Source organism: Xenopus tropicalis, chromosome 1 (genome assembly GCF_000004195.4).
Source record: "Xenopus tropicalis strain Nigerian chromosome 1, UCB_Xtro_10.0, whole genome shotgun sequence".
NCBI classification, from domain to species: Eukaryota; Metazoa; Chordata; class Amphibia; order Anura; family Pipidae; genus Xenopus; species Xenopus tropicalis.
This window is the reverse complement of record NC_030677.2, coordinates 67,807,349-67,819,769: the sequence shown is the minus strand read 5'-3', so window position 1 is coordinate 67,819,769 and position 12,421 is coordinate 67,807,349. Positions and strand designations below refer to the sequence as shown.

General features: G+C 42.5%; 1 non-coding gene across 1 annotated transcript; it reads right to left on the bottom strand.

Moving 5' to 3' along the window:
• Positions 1-11,973: 11,973 nt before the first annotated feature.
• Positions 11,974-12,046, bottom strand: trnav-uac. Its single transcript has one exon. It is a non-coding gene; the product is annotated as a tRNA-Val (tRNA).
• Positions 12,047-12,421: the final 375 nt, after the last annotated feature.

Here is a 12,421-nt window from a genome sequence, read left to right as displayed (position 1 = left end):
TCCAACTTCTGCGGTGCCGAGAGCCGGAATTTCTCTCGTATAGATGGTGGAGGGCCGCTAATGGAAGCCACTCCCCCCTTTTAAACCACACCCACTTCAAACCACATCCATTTTATCACAATGGTGGTAGTGCAGCAAAAACCCAAATGCTTGGTCCTCACTGCAGGGATATCAACCATCATTCATATGTGAAAGTATTATATTATGTCATATTAAGACACACCCCAAAATCCATATGACTCTTCCCCTGTGGATAGCACAGCAACCCCCAGTACATAATTACACACCTTAGGGACCATTTACTGGCTATTTCCAACTGGAAACTCCCAGAAAAAACCCGTGCCAGGTTCACCTCCCACAGGCAGCATAGGGTAGCACTCTGCCTGCCCTACGCTACCTGTGTGTGCTATACTCTGCCTGCCCCATGATGCCTATGTCTGCCATATGCTGCCTGTGTGTGGCATACTCTGCCTGCCCTATGATGCCTGTGTCTGCCATATGCTGCCTGTGTGTGCCATACTCTGCCCTAACCTGCCTGTGTGTGCCATACTCTGCCTGCCCTACCCTGCCTGTGTGTGCCATACTCTTCCTGCCCTACCCTGCCTGTGTGTGCCATACTCTGCCCTACCCTGCCTGTGTGCCATACTCTACCTGCCATATGCTGCCTGTGTGTGCCATACTCTGCCCTACCCTGCCTGTGTGTTCAATACCCTCCCTGTCCTGTGCTGACTGTTTGTGCCATACCCTCCCTGCCCCATGCTGCCTATGTGCCATACTCTGCCTACACACAGGTCTGAGGTGTGAACAGTTGAACAATGTGGGTGATTACCCCCTGCAGTGTTCACACCTCAGGCTCAGTCTGTAAACAATGCATAGATTAAAAGGTGTGAACATGTTTAAACAATACAGAGGGATTACAGCCTGAATCTGAGGTGAGAACCATGCAGGGGGGGGGGCAGTTAATCTCAGTACTGATACCATTTAAAAGTTATACAATGGTAATACATCAAAGCAGCCAGACAGGTGGGGGGCCACACAGAGTGGGGTCGCGGGCCGCCAGTTGGACAGCACTGCTTTAGGCTATTTCAAATGAATGATAATAAAGATATTTTTTTTTTTTTTTTTTTTTTTTATAATTTTCTGTGATTCCCAACCAGTGGCTTCTGAGTAACATCAACCCCTTTGATGTTGCTCCCAGTGGCCTCAAAGTAGGTGCCCATGTTTTTGGAAACACAATTTTACTCCAAGCAGAACCTCCTACAGGCCAGCAGTCCAAATAGCCAATCACAGTCCCTATTTTGCATCCCCAAAGAAATGTTTTCATGCTTGTGTGGCTTTCCAACATCGGAGTGTGGCTCTTGAGTAAAAAAGGTTGGGGATCCCTGCTCTTCAGGGTCATTAAAACATGGATATGTTTGCAGTTCTATTTCAAACCAGAGCTTACTGTTAGGAGTGGTGGGGAGCTACCGATTAGAGTAAGCACTACACTAGTTACACACATGCCAGAGGTGGGTTGGAGCAGGTAGCGGGCAGTTTATTATAGGCCAAGGCTGCCGGACAGACTAGTTTAAGAAAAAAAAAAATAATCTTTCCCCTTTAATGTGCGCCCCCCCCCCCCCAGTGATTGCGCCCTAGGCAGATGCCTACTCTGCCTACCCCGAGTTCCGGCCCTGATAATTGCATTATGTTAACTTGAATGCCGATATACACGTTACTGCACATATAAACAAGAAAGAACAACTAAATTAGAAGAGAACTTTAAAAGTATTCCTACAGTATGTGGCCTGTATGGGATCAGGCTTGGATTTTTAGCTCAAGACCTGCATTTGTCTTTATCCTCTATTGCTGTTATATTTCTAATTGTAGTTTTTAACTGCTATCTTCCTTTAGTTTCTCCCTCTACCTAACTTTCCTATCCCTAACTATATATTTCTATATCTCTTACACCTTGCTCTCACACATCAGTATACATTTTTTTCAGTCTTTCATCTGTCCTGTCTATCTTTGGTATGGGCCTCTATTCAAGGCTGCTGACCTGAACTCTGGTTGCACCACAGGAGGTTTGATGACCTGATTAAAGTGATACTGACACCAAAACATTTCTTATAAAAATATGAACCTACTTCCAAACCTACCTATTGGTCATGTTGACTGGTTTTTCCTAAAAGTCCTGTTTCTCTACATAAATTTTACTGAAGATCCTGAACCCGACTGGCAACCCAACATCATAAACTGGGAGGATTCAGCTTGCCGTTTGCTTCAAAGAGTTCCCCCTCCCTCCCTCGCATAGCATTGCATGGTGTTGTGTACTAGATAGCAGGCAGGATTGATCTTTCCGTTGCCAGCCTACTTTAAAGGGCTGTGCCCCCCCGTGCTCTTCCCACGAAGAATTAAATAGCAGGCCAGCTTAAGCTTTCCCATAGCTGCCTGCCTGGTTCTAAGGGCTCTCCCTCCCCATTACACATAAACAACGGAGCTGAGCTTGTCACACACCAGCAGAAAGCTGAAGGGGCGTTGCAGGTTTGTGATTGGGCATATTTATTCACTTGGGAGGCATTTCAGTTAAAACCCAGAAGAGGGGAACCAACATGGCTGCTCCGTGGGTCTGTAATTCGTGCTACCATAATTATGAAGTGAAAAAACTTTGCAGATTTAGTTTATAAGGAATTTAAAGGTGATACAAATTAAAACACAACAGCAGGTGTAAAAAAAAATAAAATAATTGGCTGTCAGTATCACTTTAAGAACATTTGTCTGTCTACATCTGTCTATTTATAAGTCTACATAAAGACCAGGAATGCTATGAGGTTAATGCCATCTCCCACGTGATTATAATCCCTTACCTGATACCTTGGGCTGGTGATACTGATACTGTACACTGGAAACTGCACCAGTCCAGGGTACTTGTCTAGGTTGATTTGTAAATAGGCTAGATGCCTTCAACTTTGTGCGCAGTGAGTTAAGTAAAGGATTTTGCATACTTTTGAGGAGCACCAGGTCATGATCTCACCCTTAGTAGATCTTCTCTTCAGCCCTTGGCCAGAACGTAGAAGAAGATCCAGGAGGAGAAGTTGATGGTGGCGTGGCACTCCTGCAACAGTACCTTGGATTGGTGCACTTTTCAGTAAACAGAATCACCAGGGCCAGGGTATCCTATAAGGGATTACAATAATTGGGGTGCATAACATTTTGGCACCCCCTAGCGATCATCCCTATTCCTTAAGACCCCAGGAGAGTACTCAATAGTTTATCACTCTAGTATTCAGGAGATGGGTATAGCACATTAGAAATTGCAGTTATATATTAAATACTGATGGTCACAGTTCTGTGTGGAACAGGAAATGCCATGGGTTATTTAATCCTGTATTTTTTAAAAAAAAGAAGTGTTTAGATATTTCAGCAAAGATCTGGAATCAAATTTTTCCTTCTAAATATTTAAAATTCTAAAACAAGCTGTACCATTATATCATGCTAAATGGTAAACAGCAGAGTTACTGCGTGTCAGAAACACCTGGGGAAATAAAGAGGGAAGTCCTGGGAAATACATTTTGGAACACTACATCACCATAGTAATGCATAATGGGGGGGGGGCAATACATCATTGCTCTTACATATTGTGGGTATGAGCTTTTGCACAATAACTCACAGCTTCAAAGGATGCCTTTTAAATCACTTGAAATCACCTGTGAAGAAAACATCAGCGTTTTGTTCCAAAATCACTTTCAGCCTGAATACACACCGTGGGGGCATTTGTAAAATTCATGCAGGGTGGAATTATCCGCACAGTGAAGATATTTCACCTGCCTGTATTTATATTTATTAAGTTGAACAAGACTGGTGCATTTAATGCGCAAACATAATAGCAAATATTTTATTTGCAGTGCAAAAAGTTTTTTAAACATGGTGTATTCTCAAATTGTGTTTATTTATGTGCACACTTTGCGTGCAACTTACACCACAACTTTGGTGGCACAGAAAAAAAGTTCACTAAACTGATTTTGCAAATTGTGAATTTATATAACTAAAGTGAAAAGCGGCGCTATATTCACGCACAATAAACATGTACAGGGGGCATGCTCACGCAAACTGCAATCTCATTTGTGAATTTTTGTGTAAAGTAAAGACAGCATAGCAGTGCAAAACAACCATTTGCGCCAAAAAATATGCGCTGCACAAACTTTATAAATGACCCCCTTTGTACACCAGCTTTGTGTGACAGTGGCAGCTTTTTAAATATAGTCAATACAACTTATCACTTTTATGTGAGCTGCTGAGAAATTCACATCTGCAAGCAAGCTGGTTAATGTTTTACTCTGAATAAGTCTGCAGCAAATATGTTTCTCTACTGTAATCTGCTGATACTCCTGATCTACAGATGAAAGGTTAATGTTTTTTTTTTTTGTTTTTTTTTACTAGAGAAAATTCTTCATTAAAAATGATAGACTAATGCTGGCACCACACTATCCTCATCTAAAGCTTTGCACCATTGGCTGCGTAGTTGCATACCTGGTAACACGGCTTCCTGTGAGTGGCCTTATGGCACTGATTTGGGTTTTGCATCAAAATATCAAATGCCAACAAAAGTGGTAGTGTTTCTATTAGCAGTTTAGCTGATATTCTTCTACATAAGTCAGCAAGGGACATTGATATGGATATGCCATTTTGAGCTTTGATTGCCCATATCTAGGATTAGGTGCCTAGGTTGTTTTTATCCTTTTGGCACCCCATGTTCAGGTGGGTTGTGAGTTTCTGTTTTCCAACAAGGATATGTCTGTGGGTTTGCTTTCTTCATCTCCCTGGGGCAGGAGCTACATAATTAGGTGGCCATTCAAGTCATGGCAGACTTTCTCTACAAACTACTACATTATTTTAATAAAAAAGGGAACCTTGCAGGTGACACAACAGAAATTCCCAAATAAGAATAATAAAAGTTCCATTTATTTTATTTCTAGCAGACAGCCCTATCATATAAAAATGAGTGGGGGGTGCTGTTAGGAAATGAGGACCATTAAGCACCACCAGTGAGATATTTTAATACCTGCCCTACACTGCAGATAACTAACCCATTGCAGCATTTTAAAGAAAACAACTGTTACATAACAAGCTAAAGGCTAAAGACCTTTTGAAGCATAGAAGACCTGTGATTTTAAGAGGAAAGTGGTGCAGGGAGTTAAAATATGCAGTTCAATTACATCGGCAAGTCCTCTAGACAGCAGGGATTTGCAGGCCGTGGCATCAGTGCACCTGATGGTGTGATATTCAGACCTTCAATGGACCACCAAGGTCAGTGGTTCTTGGTCAGGTCATTGGTTTCCTTTGTGCTGGTCACTTTGTCTGTGGTAAGTGCTCCTGATAACCTTGATCTGCCTGTTCCTGAACCTGCTTGCTCACTACCTGCCCTGGCCCATTGCCTAGAATTTGAATTGCATTAGGTAACTACTTGTGAGCCTTGTTGTGGGCTTTGCTTTACTTCCTTGCCTACCCTGCTTGTTACTTTTTCCTTCCCTACCTACTGCCTTGACTTGATAACCTTTTCTGTGTCAGTGCTTTGCCTTTTTACCTTCCCTATCCCAGTGCCTGTCTTTTCCCTTACTTTTGTTGCAATAAAGCTACAGAAGTGTCTGTTTTCAAGTAACTGCTTGCCTGTATTCTCAATTCATCCTCCTCCTTGGTCGTTGCTAAACCCTTGAAGGGAAAATAAAGCCACCTTTTGTACATTAGCTTATTTAGCTGGGCTTATGTAGAAAAGTTGGTCACATGAAAGATCGTTCCCATGCTCCACTGATGTTCAGCTGAACCATCAGATATGGAGGTAGAAACAATAGGGATTTTACCACCGCCTGACCATTTAGCCCTAAATGTAGATTTTGCTCGGGAACCTTCAATGGCGCCTGATCAAAATCTTTTGTCCTGCCCAACTGACAAGACAACCAAAATCCAACGCTCTTGTGATATCGGCCACCTTGTCGATCCACCATGCACGCACCGAATATCATATGAAACGAGGTTTCGTACAATACTATTGGTGCATGTATGGCCAGCTTAAGTCTACTAAAAATTATTTAAACATTAAATAAAGTCTCCAATAAGGATTAATGATATCTTACTTGGGATCAAGTACAAGGAACTGCTTTATTATTACAGAAAAAAATCAAATCATTTTTTAGAATGCTTATACAGTAATGGAATCTGTGAGATGGGCTTCCTATAATTTGGAGCTTTCTAGATAACAGCTTTCCAGATACCAGATCCCAAACCTGTACTTCAAGAAATTTCCCAATCTGCAATACCCGCAGGCAAATAATTTCATGAAAATGCCTCTCCCTACATGTGGCAATCTAGTATTAGGATTATAATGCCTGTAAGGCTGAGGGCACACAGAGAATTGGCTCCACTTTTCTCAGTCTGAATTTTTTTTCAAAAAAGCAAAAAAGGAAAAGAAATGTTTAATTCAAATATACACTATAATCAAAAAAGCAAACTAATGAAAGCTGTGTGAACAACGAAAATCGTACCAAATTAAATGTTAAGGTCCGGGTGTAAACACCCCGAACCTCACACATGCGTTGAAATCAAGTCAAACCGCTGTAAAAGCTAATAATCCATAAGTCAAATTCACTCACCCGGGTCTCAAAGTGGTCCGGGTGCCCAGGGCCCCGAACCCGTAGCCTGGGGGTGATCCCAAAATTCAGCCAAGAAAGAATAGGCCTTTGCTTTTAATGGATCAATAAAGACAGAGTTTTTTTATCCGAAGTCCGGAGTGTTTGGAGCTTCTTTCTTGGCTGAATTTTTTTTCAGGCTTAAAAAAAGCTCCACCAACCCCAGCTCAGTTGATCTGCGCTTAAAAGTACAGCTTCTGTTTGCATGCAGGCGCATACAGGGAAGTGAAGGTCAGACTGAAAACACAAAAGCGGACATTTTCAGCCCGACCTTCATTCCACTGCGCGTGCCTGCACACAAGCCTAGGGCTGATGCCACACGGGGCCCTTATGCTGATATCACCCTTGCCTGCACCATTGTGGCAAGCTGGATACAGGCACACAGCAGATATTGGTGAAGAAAATCTAGACTTTGCATTTCAGAGCCAATATCCTCCATGTGTCCTTGCACCTGGGCTGATGTAGTGGTTCCAAGTGCAGCAAGGTAGAAGGCTGATGCCAGTGGAGGGGCTTATTCTCAGCCTCCGTATTACTGCAAGCCGAGGTCTTAAGTGGGATGGGGAACTGGTGTCTGTGCACCTAGATAAACAATTATGGGTTCCTGTATGGCATAAGGTACAGTATGTTTGTAAAGAATATACATTTATATTTATTTATAGAAGTTTAAATCTGTGTATTCACCTTTTCTACATAAATTTTACTGAATGAGCTTATATTAAAAAGGGGGGTATATTGTCTCTTAAAAGGGGCCAGGGGGCCCTGATGGTATGCTGTGGCCTGTTGGTTTCCTGACACCTGCATAGTTCCGAAACAAAATCATAGCCATTGTTTTTAATGTCTTTAAGGCTGTTGACTTCATATCTATGTAGTGTTACATACTGTATATTTTATGTCAACTAGAAGTCTTGTTTATGCCCCTAAAATGGAGGAGGTAAAAACATCCCTATAACTAACATAAGTCTGAATTTGAATGTATACTGTAAGTAATTTTTTTCAATGTGCTACACACACATACAATTATATGTTCTCATTTAATCAGTACTCTGATACATTAAACCCTGCACCTTTCTGATCTCCTTATGTGTAATTATGTGTCGGTGTGGTTATATTTAAACAATGAATGAAACGAATGCGTTGAAAGAGTAACCTGAATTGTTTTGTACCTCTGTAAAACTGGTGAGATGAATGTATGCACTGTATGTATAACTTTATTTATATAGTGATATGTGTATGCAGCACTGTACTTTTCTCAGTACACAGTGGGACAAACATTGCAATACAATTTACACAGTAAGAAACATTAAGAGACCCATGTTAAAAGCCATGAGAGCAAAAAGGACCCTGGTCTGTAGGGCTTACAATTAGTGATGAGTGAATCAGTCCCATTTCTCCTTTGGCAAAAAATCTGTGAATCTATCAAAAGACTTACGAAACAGCATAAAATGTTGCGCGTCAAAAAAAAAATGGTTGCTCACGTCATTAGTTGTAACACATGTGTCAAAACAATGACGTTCGTGACAATTCTTTTTTTTTATGTGCACCACTTTTTTTTTACGTGCTGAATTTTTCCGCGGATCCATGCGAGGCCACAAAGACCCGGGTCTAGGGTGGCAAAAATTTAGGGGCGGCATGCCGCCCCGCCGCACTGGGACCTCTCCCCACTGCTCCATTTGAGTTTAAATGTATACCCACGCGAATGCACATGCACGGGGAGGGGGGGGTTGGAGAATTGGGGCGGCCTCAGGGCACCCGGACAAGAAATCCGAATCAATTCAATAAGCAACATATTTTTGCCAGTTAATTTTTCTACATAGTTCTGCACTACATAATTAATGTCCTATGGATAACTAATCCAGAGTAGCTCTTGAGCTGCCTACGGTTTCTGAGTTAAACAATTTAAACCATGACAGCGGACATGTATGAATACACAGCAATATTCTTCTTTGACCTATTTCATGCATTGTGAAATTTGTCTTTGAAAAATAATCCAGAGTAAGTAGGTCATTAGCCTACTCCTTTTCTTTAAATGTATTTAGTTGTGACATACATGACTAAAGGTGACCTGAGACAAAACTATGATTTTAAAGATTGAAATGTTTGAAATTGTCAAAAGTCTTCCTGAAGGGAAGGTTTCACTGGGATTGAACCCAGGAACTTCTGCAAATAAATCAGACATGATTGTCGCTACACTATGAAACCTAACCTTAAGTGCATCTTTGGGGGGTCCAGGGTTGAAATTTCTAAAAAAAAGTATAGTTTCCACATTACCTTTGAAAATTTGAACCATGGTAACAAACATATTTCAAAACATCAGCAATATATTTCTGATTCTATTCATTGATTTTCTTAGTTTTGACTTTTTTTTATTTCTGTAATTTACACTTTAAATCTTATAACCTCCCATTGTCTCCCAAAGGCTGTTTCACTAAAGGTGACCTGAGACAGAAGTACTATGATTTTTAGGCTTGAAATGTTTACATAATGTAGGGACCCATAGGGTTAAGCTCCCTATGGCTTTAAACCCTACCTCTTAACACGTTTATTGTTATTGGGTAAAGCCCCTGTACTCAGGTTACAGTTTAAAACGCTATTCCTTATAGGTTTAGCCAGGTTGTACATGCCCCCTGCAGACTGATATAGTGTCTAGCAAGGAGGAGTGGCTTCCTCTTTTGGCTGCGTGCTGTTTCCCAAGCAGAGCTCCATCTGAGCCTGGGAGCAGACTGTAGACCCCAGAAGCCATTTGTACCCCAGAGTGACAACATCCACACTGGAGAAGTCGGGGACAGAGCCCCGGGAACAAGGTTTAGGCAGACAGCAGATTTGTCATAGCACTCTCTAGGAGAGTGAGGTAGTCAGGCTTATTTAGCAAGAGCAGCTCAGCTCTAACAGGATAATAGCTCTGAAAGTACTCTTTCCATCCAGCAATGTTGCTTCAGCAGTAGGGCCACGGAGTAGAGATAGGAGACAGGTTAGAATAAACCCTGATCCCTACTCACGGAGGACTCTCACGCTAGGGGTTATCAACCTGAGGAACAAGGTATCTATTCAGACTGTTTCCAAAGGGTGCCAAGCTGAGAGGTGCATTTACCCTGCCCAGATTACCTACAGAGGTGGGGTAAACCAGTGTGCATCCTCTCTTGTTCCTCAAAGTACTCAGTGTCGGACTGGCCCACCAGGATACCAGGAAAACTCCCGGTGGGCCCAGGTGTCAGTGGGCCCTCCTGCTCCTGACCATTTGGCCTGTTTCATGCTCATTCCCTATTTCTGCATGAGTACAAAGAGGAGAAATAGATGGAAGGATAAATGTTAGCATGTAAATAAAAGAGACTGTGCTTGTATATAGGGTTGGGGGTCCAAACTGAGCCAATCAGGTTAGATGGCGTATCCATAGCCTGATGTGGTTCTTATCAGACTTTCTGATCAATGTATGTCTGTATGGATGTCAGTGTCGGACCTGACCCTTGCTGGCACTCCCCCAGCCCGACCGGTCCTCCCCTGACGCGTTATATTACGCGCGATTGGGGGAGGACGTCGGGTGGGGGGCCCTGCGAGGGGGGTCAAGGGGGCCTCTGCAGGGGGGGAATTAGGGGACGCAGGGGCACCTGCAGGGCCCCAGGTGCGGGAGCCCCGGTGGGCCCTTCATCCCCCAGTCCGACCCTGAAAGTACTGCTATCTATTACCATCTGCATCTACATAGTAAGTAACAAAGTAAGTTGGGTTGAAAAAAGACATACGTCCATCACGTTCAACCATAATGCCTATAGATAACCTGCCTAACTACTAGTTGATCCAGAGGAAGGCAAAAAAAACCCATCTGAAGCCTCTCTAATTTGCCGCAGAGGGGAAAAAATTCCTTCCTGACTCCAAGATGGCAATCGGACCAGTCCCTGTATCAACTTGTACTAAGAGCTATCTCCCATAACCCTGTATTCCCTCACTTGTACTGAGAGCTATCTCCCATAACCTTGTATTCCCTCACTTGTACTGAGAGCTATCTCCCATAACCTTGTATTCACTCACTTGCTAAGAATCCATCCAGCCCCTTCTTAAAGCTATATAATGTATCAGTCAGCACGACTGATTCGGGGAGGGAATTCCAGAACTTCACAGCTCTCACTGTAAAAAATCCTTTCAGAATATTTAAATGGAACCTCCCTTCTTCTAAACAGAGTGGGTGCCCTCGTGTCCGTTGGAAGGACCTACTGGTAAATAAAACATTAGAAAGGTTATTATATGATCCCCTTATATAATTATACATAGTTATCATGTCACCTCTTAAGCGCCTCTTCTCCAGTGTAAACAGACGCAACTTGGCCAGTCTTTCTTCATAACTGAGACTTTCCATACCCTTTACCAGCTTAGTTGCCCTTCTCTGGATCCTCTCTAACTCAATCATGTCCCGTTTGAGCACTGGAGACCAGAACTGAACAGCATATCCTAGATGGGGCCTTACCAGCGCTCTGTAAAGGGGAAGAATAACCCCCTCCACCCCCTCCTCTGCTTGTATTGTGAGTATATGATAACCTTGCATCATCATTTCCTTGTCTTGGACAATAAACTTGTTAATAGTTCACCGCAAGAACCTTTCTGGCGTCCATTCTTACAACTGCACTACACAGCTACAGTGAGTTGCAGTCCAACTACACCCTCAGCTCCGTTCAGGTCTCTTCCACCTAAAGCGAAGACCCATCCTATGAAAGGGAGTTGCATGTAACACATGCTCTCCATATAACTACTAGCCTGGTTAACCCTTAAAGTGGACCTGTCACCCAGACATGAAAATCTGTATAATAAAAGTCCTGTTCAAATTAAACATGAAACCCAAATTCATTTTTATATTAACACATCCAAACCCATTATAAAGGCATTTAAAAATCACAGCTGTCAATCATATATTGCTTGCCCCGCCTCTATGCCTTAGGCATAGAGGCGGGGCAGACAATAACTTAAGCTTTCCATTCAACACTTCCTAGATGTCAATGCACATCTCACTTTCCCCCTCCCTCCTCACCCTCTAATTGTGTAGCCAGTGCATGGGCATCTGGTCCCCCATTCTGGCACATAAACAAGATTTTGGCATGATACAAATCTTGCCTTAATAACAATGTGTCCACAAAATGGTGCCTGCCTGCTTGCTTTGATTGAGTAATTCCAAGACGGAAGGAAACAAGGTTTCTATTATTTATATAGAGTAAGTAAAGTTTATTTTGCTCAACTAACAATATAGAAAATAATTTGGACTTATTTCTTAGGGTGACAGGTCCGCTTTAACACCAATATCTTTTGGTTTGAAATTGTCAAAAGTCCCTTTCAAGGGTTTCACTGGGGATTGAACCCAGGACCTTCTGCGTGTAAAGCAGACGTGATAACCACTACACTATGAAACCTATCCTTGCATGCGGTTGTAGGATGTTCTTGGTTGAAAGGGCAATGACATACTAAGTCTGAATTTCAGACTTTTAAAAGTACGTTTGGGAAAAACTCAGCCGAAATACGAAAATTTCTGATGTGCGTTAATTGCGTGAACATTTGCATCGTGGTCGTACGAAAATATTGTGGTACGATTCTAATATTCTGAAATTTTCGTATCTGCACGATCGAAAACGGCTGGAAAAACTTTCTGACCTTGAACCTTCAGTGCATGTTTTTGGAAGCCTCCCATAGGACTCATGGCACTCTGCAGCTCCAACCTGGCCCAAGGAAAGTCTCCCATAGGGCTCAATGGCACACTGCAGCTCCAACCTGGCCCAAGGAATGTCATG